The sequence below is a fragment of the Monodelphis domestica genome, chromosome 2, assembly GCF_027887165.1.
Source record: "Monodelphis domestica isolate mMonDom1 chromosome 2, mMonDom1.pri, whole genome shotgun sequence".
NCBI lineage: Eukaryota > Metazoa > Chordata > Mammalia > Didelphimorphia > Didelphidae > Monodelphis > Monodelphis domestica.
Window position 1 is genome coordinate 340,797,962 of NC_077228.1, and position 13,643 is coordinate 340,811,604.

Consider the following 13,643-nt stretch of genomic DNA (forward strand, 5'->3'; position numbering starts at 1 on the left):
TATAACATAAAAAGTTATATGTAACTGCTCACTCATATTTTTCAGTACAAACAATTAAAAAAACTTGAAATAAGTCTAAATTACATGAGGAGCTACATTTTTAACTATGACTTAGAGATCTACTTTCCACTCTGGCATTGACTGGATTTTGTCATTTTGACCCAATAACATTGTCTCACATTATGATATTTTTTATTTTCAAAATTCATCAATTATCCAAAATTTTTCTTGATATATTATCTTCAATAAGTTTGCAAAATAAAAAAAAAACTTCAACAAATATGAGTTTTGGCAACACACCAAATAAGCATCTTTAACTACATTTGTTTCTTCACTTACTTTCAATACAAACTAGGAAGATTTTAGTTTCTCAATTTATTGATTGCATAGGTCTTTGAACATCTAGCAATTCTGTTTTCCTATATGTTCTCTGAAAGCAGAACTATTCGAAACTATTTTACAAATGATTCATTAAGCATAATTCCTACTATATCAATAACCACAGGTACCACCACTGTTATAGTGAGAACTTATACAATCTTATACAATGCAAGCAATCCTTGTTGTTAGATTTTTAAAGTTTGTTTTTACTTACTAAAATCATTTTATTTTCTCAAGAAAGGGTATCTTGTCTTATACATATTCTGTAAATGCCTCTTCAAGATACCATTTCATTAGTTCTAATGCTTTTTGTGACTGAAAAATAGTATAAAATAAACAGAAGTTTTTCCTCTCCATAAATAATAGCATTTGTGAATCTGGATGACAGCAGATCATATTTTCTAGATTCAGGCATTTTAGTTTATGTACCTGTATTTCTTCTATGGCAATAGTTGCCATTGTCTCTACTTATAGTCATTTCAGATATTTTCATGGACCTTTATCTTCAAACTATTTTGTATTTATCCATCACAAAGAGATAATATTACTTTTAAAAATTTGTCAATGAAAATTTAAGAAAAATAAATTTGAATTTGATCCTGAAAACTTTAAATGTTTATATAAAACCTCAAATATTTTAAAAGTGGAAAGTTCTTTGGAAGAAAACTTATTAAACTGGATTAACAAAATTAATATAAAGAAATATAACAAATAGAATGATTAAAATTCCACATATAAATTATTTAAAGTTGAATTTAGACTCTTCATATTCAAATGCAGGAAGCCAAATGATGACATAATTCATTTGTATCATGACCCTATGATGATGAACTTGATATTGCTAACTCATAACCATAGTGTCTGGAGTATTAATAGTATACCTTCAGGGGTATACTGGTGAGCATTTAACAAGCAGCTGTTATAAATGAAATTAATCTTGGAGACTTAATACTTAAATTGATAAACATTTAATAGAAAAGAGAAAGATAGAAATAAGGTTTCCAGCCTTTCTTATTTAAGGTAAAATCTGTCCTGTATTGTAACTGGTGTGGTACCCTCCATGCCAACCCTTGCCAGAGATAAGAGCCAGATAAGAGGGCTCAAAGAAAGAACAAGCCCAAAGAGAGAGAGTCAGATCAGGGAGAAGAAATGAAGAAAAGAGAGTTGGTGGCTTTCCCACACTGGCTTTTCAAACCTCCCTCTCAGTCTCGGCCCAGATCCTTCAAGATCCTTCAATCAGCCGAATGCCTCCATACATCATATTTCCTGACCTCCTGGATTTTCTGGGGCCTTGCAGATCCATGACTGTGACTCCTGTCTATTAACTGGGGTGAGTCTTCAGGCATTAAAGATGAGTTGGAGGTCCCCCAGATATTCAATTCACACAAACAGCTCTCCAAAAAAATTTACATACAACATACTTTTGAGGCATTGTGATGAGAGAACTTCTTTCTGTACTTTAAATTTAATCTCCATTATAAATATTTTTCCATCACTTTCTTAAGTCTAAACAATCAAGAAAACAATAAATAAAGCCAAATTTGTAGCATTTGCTGATTTACCAGGTATAGATATTCTCCCACTGAAAATTTAATAATTGCATCTCAGCAGGACATAGCTTTAATTCATTGTACATTGACTATAACCAGACCCTGCGGTAGAAAGAGATATAGGAAGAATACTATTAGATGCTGAGGTATCTCTTCATACCTCTCAGATTAGCCAATATGGCAGTAAAAGAAAGTGATAAATGTTGGAGGGGACTTGGCAAAACTCAAACACTAATGCATTGCTGGTGGAGTTGTGAACTGATCCAACCTTCTAGAAGGCAATTTGGAACTATGCCCAAAGGGGCTATAAAACTGTGTATACCCCTTGATCCTGAATACCAAGATAATAAAAAGGGGGGTGGGGAAAGGACCTACTTGTACAAAAGTATTTATAACAGCTCTTTTTGTAATGGCAAAGAATTGGAAATTAAGATATCCATCAAATAGGAAACAGCTGAACAAATTGTGGTATATGCTGGTGATGGAATACTACTGCATTCTAAGAAATAAGCAAGATGATTTCAGAAAAAGCCAGAAAGATCTACAAGAACTGATGCAGAGCAAAATAAAAAGAACTGGGAGAATATTGTACACAGTGACAATAGCATTGGACAATGATTATCTGTGAAAACTTGGCTACTCTCAGCAATGCAATGATGAAGGAAAATCCTGAAAGATATGATGGGGAATGCTATCCATCTCCAGAAAAAGAACTGTTGGAGTCATCTTTTACATAAGTACATTTGTGGTTTTATTTTGAGGTTTCGATGTAGGAGTTTGCTCTTACAACAATGACCAGTATGGAAATGTGTTTTGCATGGCAATTAAAAATTAAATTTAAAAAAAAAAGGAAAAAAGAATACTGTTGGGATTTTCCTTCCTCTTTTTCATTTGAATTGAGAACTATTAGGATTGGTCTTAGCAAAAATAACCAATGTGGGTTAGTTGGGCAGGGTGAAACATGAAAAGCAACTTAATACTATGGATAGAATCAACTACTTGAAGTCAAAAAGGCTTGTTTTCAAGCTTTTTCTCAAATATTCACTAGCTGCAAGATCCTGTCCCTTTCATTCATTGCACTCTAGTTTCCTCCTCTGCAAAATAAAGGAGCAGGATCAAATAACCTGTAAGGTCTCTTCCAGTTCCAAATCTGAGGTTCCATGATTTACTTTTGAAGACTGAAAAAATACTTCTCTCAGCAAACTTGTCCATAAAGGGGGTGACAGCCCCAAAAATAGTACCGCAGGGTGACTAAAGCCTATGAGCAAACAAGAATTGTACCTTTTCAGGCAATTAAACAAGCACATACTATATGCCAGGCATCATGCTAAGAGCAAAGAGAAACACAAGCCAAAAAGAGACATTAAAAGGAACTTGAAAATGAGATGGGTTGGGGAAGAGGCACTCCTGAGGCAGCATGGTAAAGAAGTCTGTGACCTTCCTCAGAAGGGAGATAACAAGAGATCACCAATGGAAGAAGAGGACTTCAGGATAGAGTAATAAATACCACGGTGTGCTGGAACCAACCCAAACCTTGAGATGCAATTGTTAAACTTTTAATGTGGATATTTTTACCTCAGAAATCAAATGTGATAAATCAGGGCTTGATTTACTGTTTTGTTGACTGCTTGGACTTAGTAATGTGATGTAGAGCTATATGAAATTATGCTCAAAGAGTTATAAAAGTGTATATACATTTTAACCCAGATAAATCACTGTTGGGTTTATTTTCTAAAGTGATCCAGGAAAAAGTAAAAAACCTGTATGTTCCAAAATATTTATAGCAGCTTTCTATTTAAAAATGAGAACAGAAAATTGAGAGGATGCTCATCAATTGGGAAATGACTAAACAAGTTGTGGCATATGCTTGTGTTGGAATACTGTTACACCATAAGAAATGAGGAGCGGGTTGATTTTAGAAAACACGTAAAGACCTACATGAAACTATAAAGAGTAAAATGAATAGAACCAAGAGAATATTATGTACAGGAACAGAAAATATTGTTTGAAGGAGAAATTGTGTATATCTACCTCCAGAGAAAGAACTGATAACTAGAAATAGGTAAGATATACATGTGTCTTTTTACCAAATGATGCTTCCCTAATAGAGGAAAATAGAGAGGGTAGGAGAGAGGGAATTAACTGGGTATTTTAATATAATAACTAAATAAGAAAATTTTAATTTTAAAAAGATGACATAAAATGTTAATAATGGTGATTATTAAAAGTAAGGCAGGTATACTTTTTTAAAGAGCCATTTGTTAAACTTTTGCCATCATACTGCTGAATAAAAACTCTTTATTTAGTACCCTATAACCTCACAGGGGCAGCTAGGTGGTAGAGTGCCAGGTCTGAAGTCTGGAAGACCTAAATTTTTTTAAATTGTATTTAATCAATTCATCAAGAAAAATTTTCCATGGTTACATGATTCCTGTTCTTTCCCTCCCCTCCTGACACCCTCCTCCCATAGCCAATGAGCAATTCACTGGGTTAAGACCTAAATTAAATTGCAGCCTCAGACACTTACAAGCTATGTGACTCTGTGCAAGTCACTTACCCCTTTTTGCCTAAGTTTTCCCATCTGTAAAATGAGGCAGAGAAGGAAATGGTAAACCACTACAGTATCTTTGCCAAGAAAATTCCAAATGGGTCACAATGAGTTAGATACAACTGAAGCAAATGAACAACTAATAACTTCACACCCTGCAATTAAATTTGCCTAATTCCAGAGCAGATAACTAGGAATCAACTGCTGTAAATGAAATGTGTCATGAAAGCAGCAATCATAAATCACCAGTCCCTCTGATAGGTGCCTGGTACACTTCCTTGTTGTATCTCACAAGCAAATCGACACATTCTTATCAATTATTAAGAAGTAAAGGATTTGAGTTGACCCCCAATTTACCCTTTTAATAATTCAGAGGAAACTGCTATTAGATCGCCTCAGTTCAGAGGAGGGTATTCAGCCAGTATCAAAATGTGAAGAGAGATTGCAAGGAGTGCACCACCATGGTAGGATCTCTCACATTACCACTGATAGGCAGAAAGCAATTTGAATCAGAAGGCTCCTCATATTTCTCCACAGAGGAAGAAGGAAGAGAAATAGAGCACCCAGTGCTAGGCATTTACCCCAAAGAAGGTCAGTTATGAAGAAATTCCCATAGTCGCCAAACTATAGTTTGGTCTTTTTTGGTGACAAATGACAGAAGTCAAAGTTGTTTATCCATTTGGCAATGACTAAGCACACTGTGGTACACGGATTTAATGAGAATGAGATATGTGGCACATTCACAGATATATGCCATAAGAAACAATGAATATGAAGAATATAAAGGATCATTGAAACACTTCTGTGAACTGATACAAAGTGAAAGAGATGTAACTGGGGAAACAATAAGCACAAAGTCAATGAAGACAAACAAACAAAAATCTGAATGCTATGAAGTTATAAGATCAAGCTTTACCCCAAATAAGAGATATAAGCATCCACTTTCCTCCTTCCTCAAAGAGGTGGGAAACTATGGGTGGAGAACACTGTATATACTGTCAGGTTTGACTGATGTGGTGGTTGGCTTTGCTGACCCATTTTCTCCCCCTCTGTTTTTATTTAAGAACTGAAGAAGATGGAGGAAGGCTATCTTGGGAAAGGAAGGTGACATGAAAACAAAAGTAGATAAATAATTTTAAGTTATTACTTAATTAATTAATTAATTGGGAAATCTCCTATGTGACACAGGATCATTAAGCAATGTTAGTCATGTATCAATGACATAATTTTAGTCCCTCTAGTCCCTGATCCATCAAATCCACATGGGATTGAAAGTGAGGGAGGAAAAAAAGCACAGGGAAAAGGATGTATCATAATTTTATGGAATTGAATAATATAAAAACTACAAAGGCAAGTAAATAGTCACCAATGACTTATTCAATAGAAACTAGAGTGTTTACAGTCACACTTACAGAGTTTAAATTCTCCAAACCCAACCCCTACTCCAAAGTCTAATACATATTCCCAAGGAATGAAAAGGAGGCTGCAAGTCAGAACATGACAAGAATGAAAGAAAAGAAAATGGCATTAGTTATTAGTGAAAGGGCTGCCTCTTATATGCCATGCTATTCTTCTAGTAGACTTCTTTAATGAGTTCCCCATCCATTAGAGATATGGATACTTTCAGTCTAAAATGACTTTTCATCCAGAAATCTCACCATCACCCCCAACATCAAAAACTGCTCATTAATCAGATATTCATAACAATTTTCTTTCCTGATTAATAATCTTTATTAATTTACTTGTTTGTTGGTTACATGAAAATTTGCAGATAACTCCCTGCCTTCCTCCCCTCACCACACTAGAGAAGGCATCATTTGACCAAAAAAGGAAATGTATATATAAACTATATCTTTCATGTTCCTCTCTATTAGTTCTTCAAACCTTGTTTCCATAGCTGTATGTAATGATCTCTTGGTTCTACTCATTTTTATTTTTAATAATTTCATGTAGGTGTTTCCATTTTTAATTAACCTACTTATCATTTCTTTGGGCAATGATAACTTTCTAGAAACCAGAGTCAACCCCTATAACAGTTTCCTACATCTAGAACAGCGGTTCTCAACCTGTGGGTCACGACCCTGGTGGGGATCGAATGACCAAAACACAGGGGTCACCTAAAGCCATCAGAAAATACATATTTCCAATGGCTTTAGCCACTGAGAAATCGTGCTACTTTACAGCAAGATCTCAGAAAGAATGGGGACCCTGCTGCCTGCACATTGTACTAATATTAGTTACTTATCAGCAGCCCTCCCCCCCCCATGCGGGGTGATGGATTTACCCTGTTGCCTGGAGAGCAGACTCAAACAGAGACCCAGAGAGAGCACCTAGGCACTGGCTCCAGAGGGGATAAGAATGAGTCCTGGAACAGATAACTCCTAGAGTGGATAACGGAACCAAGTAACCCCAGCAAAATGAAGCCTCAGTTCGAGCTGGAGGGAGACAACAGAAAGAAGAAGGCAGCGTCTGCAGACCCCCTCCCCAGGCAGGACTTCCCTCCTGCCCCAGCACCCAGGCTGCCTCCTACTGGATTAATATTTCTCAACATATAATTAAATATTGTTTTTGTGATTCATCACTATGTTTAAATTATTTTTGATTTGTAGCAATAAGAATACATACTACATATCAGGTATTTACATTCTGAATCATAACTGTAGCAAAATTACAGTTTTGAAGTAGCCACCAAAATAATTTTTTGGTTTGGGGTCACTGCAACATGAGGAACTGTATTGCGGGGTCACGGCATTAGAAAGGTTGAGAACCACTGATGTAGAAGAAACTGACTCTCTTAACTACTCACCTTCTCATCTTAGAATCCCTAATTTCCTTCATAGCACAGCTCAAATTAGCTGCTGCAACCTGCCCCTCCACTCCAATTATGTTGAATTTCTTTTGCATGTGTGTTGCCCATACATGTGAGTATACCTATCTCCTCTGATAGAATATGAACTCCATGAGGGCAAAAAACTATTTCCTTTTCTTTTTTCTATCCCCAGAGGAAGTAACAGGACCTGGTATACAGAAGGAGTATGCTGATTGTTTGCTTGCTTGGTGTCGCAATTGCCTCCCATAGAAAACTCAATGGTATTTTAAATGATTTGTTTAATCTCTCTGAAATTTACCCATCACTTTATCATCTACACATCAGTGGTAGTCTCTCAGTGATCGAGAATGACTATTGTCTTTGTGCAGTTTCATCTACGGTGTACCCTCATGTGGCTTTGGAGTCCAAAGGCTGAGGCGCACAGTTTGTGGCACATGGGGCATGGGACGCCAGTTGTTATGGGAGGTGCGGCTGTGGCCTGTTGTCGGCATTCACGCGCAGTGGCAAGACGTCGACATCGCTCATCTTCAAAGGTGGTGGCAGCATGGTTAATGTGGGTTCGCCAGCTGCTTCTGTCAGAGGCAGTGAGTTCTAGTTGCTTTGGTGTAATGCCAGCCCACTTACACATAGCGTGGCACCTAATAAGCATTTAATAAACACCTGTTAATTAACTGATTGACAACCTGTTTGGTGGTTCAAATATAGCTTAGTGATATTAGCATCCTCTCTAACTACCTTCTCTAATGTTTTTGTTGTTATTCAGTTGTTTTTCAGTTGTGTTCAACTCTTCATGACCCCATTTGGGGTTTTCTTGGCAAAGGCACTGGATCAGTTTGTCATTTTCTTTTCCAGTTCATTTTATAAAGGAAAGAGCTTTGGCTAACCTGGTCAAGTGACTTGTCCAGAGTCACATGGCTAGTGTCTGAGGCTAGATTTGAACTAAAGAAGATGAGTCTTCCCAATTCCAGGTTTGGAATTCTATCCACTATAGCACTGTTTCTAATGTTCAGAACTATAGAATTTTTAAACAGATGTTAGAGATTCATTACTTCGGCCTCAGTCCTTTGCTATATGTATGACATTAGACAATTCCCAAATTCTCTTTGAACTCTGGTTTCCTTATCCGTAAAATGAGAGGGTTGAACAATATCCTTGGAGCTCTAAAGCTCTGTGCTCCTTTGATTTATTTGACTCAGATACCTCTATTCTAACTCCTTCATTATGCAGATGAGGAAACTCAATTGAGAGAAGGAAAATTATTTGCCAGGTCTCACACAGGGAATTAGTGGCTCGTTATACAAGCCCACACTTTCAGTGGATACAAACTAGAACTCCATAGCTGATCACAAAACTATAATAAATTTGATTATAAAAAAGTTCCTAGCAACCATCAGTGAGTTGAAGTCAGCAGGCCCAAAGAGATACTGGGCAATTCCCCAGGTTACTCAAATAACTGGATATGATTTTAGAATCTTTCAATAATATTGAAAAATCTCAAAGTTAAAAAGAGATGACACCAGTCTGGATATAGAAGAATTACATCCAAACTTTTAAAAGAATATGAAAAATAATAATAATGATCCTTAGCATTTATAAAGTATAGAAAAAATATATTGGGAAATAAAGGTGATAGGGAAAGAAAAGATAAAATAAAATTTAAAATATCTCTGTCAACATAACAGTAAAAGAAAGTGATCAATGGTGCAGAGGATGTGGCAAAATTGGGACAATAATGTATTGTCAGTGGAGTTGTGAACTGATACAACCATTCTGGAAGGTAATTTGGAATTATGCCCAAAAAGCTATAAAACTGTGCATGCCCTTTGATCCTGCAATACTATTCCTGGATCTGGATGCCAAAGAGATCATGAAAAAGAGAAGGACCTACTTGTATAAAATATTGATAGCAACTCTTTTTGTTGTGGCAAAGGATTGGAAATTGAGGGGATTCCATCAATGGAGGAATGGCTGAACAGATTATAGTGTATGTTGACAATAACATATTATTGTCCTATAAGAAATGATAAGCAGGATGATTTCAGAAAAAAAACTGGAAAGATCTTAATGAACTGATACAGAGCAAAATAAACAGAACCAGGAGAACATTATAATATTGTGTGATGATCAACTGTGAAGACTTAGCTATTCTTAGCAATTCAATGATCTGGGACAATTCTGAAGGACTAATGACAAAGAAAGCTCTCTGCCTCCAGGGAAAGAACTGTTGGAGTCAAATAAGATCAAAGCATACTATCTTTCACATCAGATTATTTCTGGTTTTATTTGGGGGGTTGCTTTTATATGAGTAGTCTTTTACAACAATGACCAATACAGAAGTATATTTTGCATGATAATACATGTATAACCAGTTTGAATGGCTTACCATCTCTGAGAGTGGGGAGAGAAGGGAGAGGAGACCATTTGGATCTTGTAATTTCAGAAAACATGTGGAAAATTGTTATTACATGTAATTGGAAAAATAAAATATCTTTAAATAAAAAAGAATTTAAAAATATATCTTTGAGCCTCTGAGATTTTCTTATTTGTACAATGGGGTTAATAATTTCTACAATGTCTTATTCCCAAGGCATAGATCAAATGAGATGATATATGTAAAGCATTATACAAATGTGAGATCCTCCTTACACTGGCTTGTGAATATTCAACCACTGGTTTCACTGCAGTGACTAAGAAAAACAAATAGAACAAGAGAATCCCTCAGGGCCCAGACAAGGTTATGGTAGCATTGTGCTGAGAAATTCATAAGATCTAAGGTCCCAAGTCTGAAGGCACCAGTTAGTGGTACCACAAGGTATTCCACCCTTAACAGCTGGTTATATCAATCTAGCCAAACACACTCTCTTACCTATAGCTCTCCCAAGGGAAGCAACACATGGAATCCATTTACTGGGCCACACATAATCCTGTACTTCATATTCTGGGGACAATAGATCCTATAGCCCCTGACTTTCAGGGTGAATTTGAGCTGCATTATACACATTCATTCTTTATGTAAGTAGTTAACTAGGGACACAAAGACAAGAACAAAATAAATCTTCCTTTTAAGATTTTAGAATAAGAGCTTAAAAGAACTTAAAAATCATCCAGTTCAACCTCCTGGTTTTATGGATGGGGAAACTGAGGCACAGAGAAGTTAAATAATTTGCCTAATTAGGCAACTGCCCAAAAACAATTGTGAAGGTTTCTTATAGGAGGTGACACAAGTTGAGCCTTTTAAAAAGCTAGGAATTCTAAGAAAAAGAAGTGAAGAGAAAGAACATTCCAAACATTAAATATAGCTTCTGCAAATGTATGGAGGTAGCAAATATAAAATTATGTCCAGAGAACATCAATGAGCCAGTTTTGTGAATATAGAATATTTTCTTCCCAACTGTTATACCCCCTGTCTATTTTTATTCCTTTATATTTATTCTGTCTATATGAATCATACATCAGGAAGATCATCTAAACCTCTCATACTCATTGTACAGACTGAGGAAACCGAGGACAGGATGCTTAAGGTCATAGGTAGTTAAGTACTGCTGTTAGAGCTGAACCCAGTCCTCTCCAAACATACACACACACACACACACACACACACACACACACACACACATTTGTGTAAATATTGTGCTCATGTGTACACAAAAAGGTAAAATCAATCTTAAAAGAGAACTTGGAACCAGATTAAGAAGGGTTTTAAATGTCAAACAAATTAATTTTATTTTATTCTAGAAGGCACAGAGAACCAGTGAAGCTTCTTGACCTGGTCATGCTTGTACTTGAGAAAAATCAATTTGGCAGCCATGTAGAAGACGAATAAGGGGACAATGCACTCTGTCTACTACTTTAATCCTTTTAATAAGTCTTTATGCTTGAGGGAATTTCTTAGATCTCATATAGGGAAATTTAGGGAATCCCACATTTCATAGAATTCAGATTCAACAATGTTGGCTATGATATAAGTATCATATTCCAATTCAATTCTATTATAAAATCAAGAGTGCTTTTCCATTTGGTAAGGATGGAGGAGGTGCAGAGAACTCCATTATTTGTTGTTGTTCAGTCTTTCAGTCACTTCCAACTCTTCATGATCCATGGACCATAGATATGCATGGAGTTTTCTTGGAAAGGATACTGAGACAGTTTGCCATTTCTTTCTCCAGTAGATCCAGGGGGTCCTTTTTGTCAGGCAACCAGAGATTAAGTAACTTGCCCAGGGTCACACAGTCAGGATATATCTGAAGCTAGATTTGAACTCAGGTCTTCTTGACTCCAGACTTGAACACATTCTATCCACTGAGCCAACTCTCTACCTTCTAGGCATACAGTGATTAAGTGGCTTTTCCAAGGTCCTACAGCTAGGAGCATCTCAGGTTGGATTTTAAGTCAGGTCTTCCTGACTTCAAGACAGTGTTATAACCACAGGGCCACAGCTGCCTCCAGTAAAATGGTCTATGGAAAGAATTAAGGGATATCATGATTGGCAGAGATTTCTACATGTCATCTAGACCTAAATATTAAATCCTCTTATTATGGCTTGATAGCAACCATTCGAACATTGCTTTGAAGTCACCAGTGACACAGAATTCACTACATTCCAATTAGTATGAATGAAGAATTCCACTTGAGATGATCACATTATTCAAATTTGCATTGCTTATTTCCATTGAATTGGAACCAATTGTCATATTTTACATAATTATGTCTTTGAATAACATAAATGCAAATATATGCAACTACCTCTGAGGAGTCCTTATTCGCACTCATCAGGACCTAGCATAGGGACCTAGCTATGACTCCCCAACTTTCCTTTTCATTTCTGGAGACATCTATTTGTTAGGAAGCTAGGGAGAGGGGGAAGTCCCCTTAGTCAAGCCAAAGTCTGGTTCTCTAAACTTCTACCCATTGCTCCTAGTTCTAACTTCTAAAAGACCAAGTTGAGTAAATTGAACCCCTGTTCCAAAGGCAGCTGCCCCTCACTCCTGAAGTTTGAAGATATTTATCAAGCAGCAAGGCAGTACAAAGAATAGAGTACTGGACTAGGAATCCAAAAGACTTGAGTTCAAATCCAACCTCTGACATTTTACTTTAACCTTAGCCTGCCTCAATTTCCTCACCTATAAAAAAGGATAATAATAGTACCTATCTCCCAAATTTGTTGTAAAGGGGAAAAAATTTTAAGTGCTTATATTTGGAGTTTTCTTGACAAAGGTACTGGAAAGGCTTGACATTTCTTTTTCTAGCTCATTTTACAGATGAAGAAACTAAACAGGGTTTAAAATGACTTTCCTATGGTCACAGAGCTAATAAGTGTCTGAGGTCAGATTTAAATTCAGGTCCTCTTGACTCCAGGACCAGAACTCTATCTACTGTATCACCTCGCTGCCAAAGCACTATATAAAAAGCTGGTTATTATTATCATCACCCCCAATTTTTCTCTTCTCCAGACTCACCATTATCAGTTTCTTCAGATGTTCTTCATTTGGTCTGGTTCCCAGTCCATATATCATCTTTGGTTTTCTCCTCTGGATGTATATTATAGCTTGTCAGTGCCCTTGCTAATATGTGGAATCCAGAACTAAATACACTATTCTTCATATGGCCTGACTAGTGTGATTTTTTAAATCTCCTCCATCTTGCTTGGTCTAGCACCGAAGACCAATGATAAATCAGAAATACCTAACTGCCCACCTAGGCTGTCCTAAGCCAAGCTTGAGTCACCATTGGTACATGTGAGGCGCAGAAAGTGAGGTAGAAAACAGCCTCTGGAGTTTGCTCACTTCCTGTGGACACGGTTAGGCACCAGTTCATTCTAGGAGCTCGAGCAGGGAGGAGGTCCGCAGGCAGCATTCCTTCCGATCAGTCACATGAGTGAAAGGACTGATTCCCTTCTCTACCTTGGTCTTCCAAGGCCTAAACTCCCTTCTGGCTCTTCCAGAAGGTTGAGTTAACCTCTTTCCTCATCCCCTTCTTTCCTTCTCTCCCTCTCCTTCTTTCTTACTCCGTTGTGATTGAACTACCATAAACTCCATTCTGATTTGAATGTTTCATTTAGGATTTTCATAAGTAAAATCCTTGGTGACCTTAAATTAATATATATCAGTCTTTTTTAAGTGATTTAACTATAACAGTTTGGCTGATCATGAAAGTTTAATGAGTCTCCTCAATAAATTTCCTGAAATTTCTTGCCTTTCACTCTACTTTCTCCTCACTAGTCAGTCCTTTTTACCAGCTAACTCGGCTTAAGGACACAGCTGCTAGAACAGGTGAGTATAAAACACTTTTTCTCTCTTCTTTTTTCTCCTTAAGTTAAATTGGAATCAGCATTTTT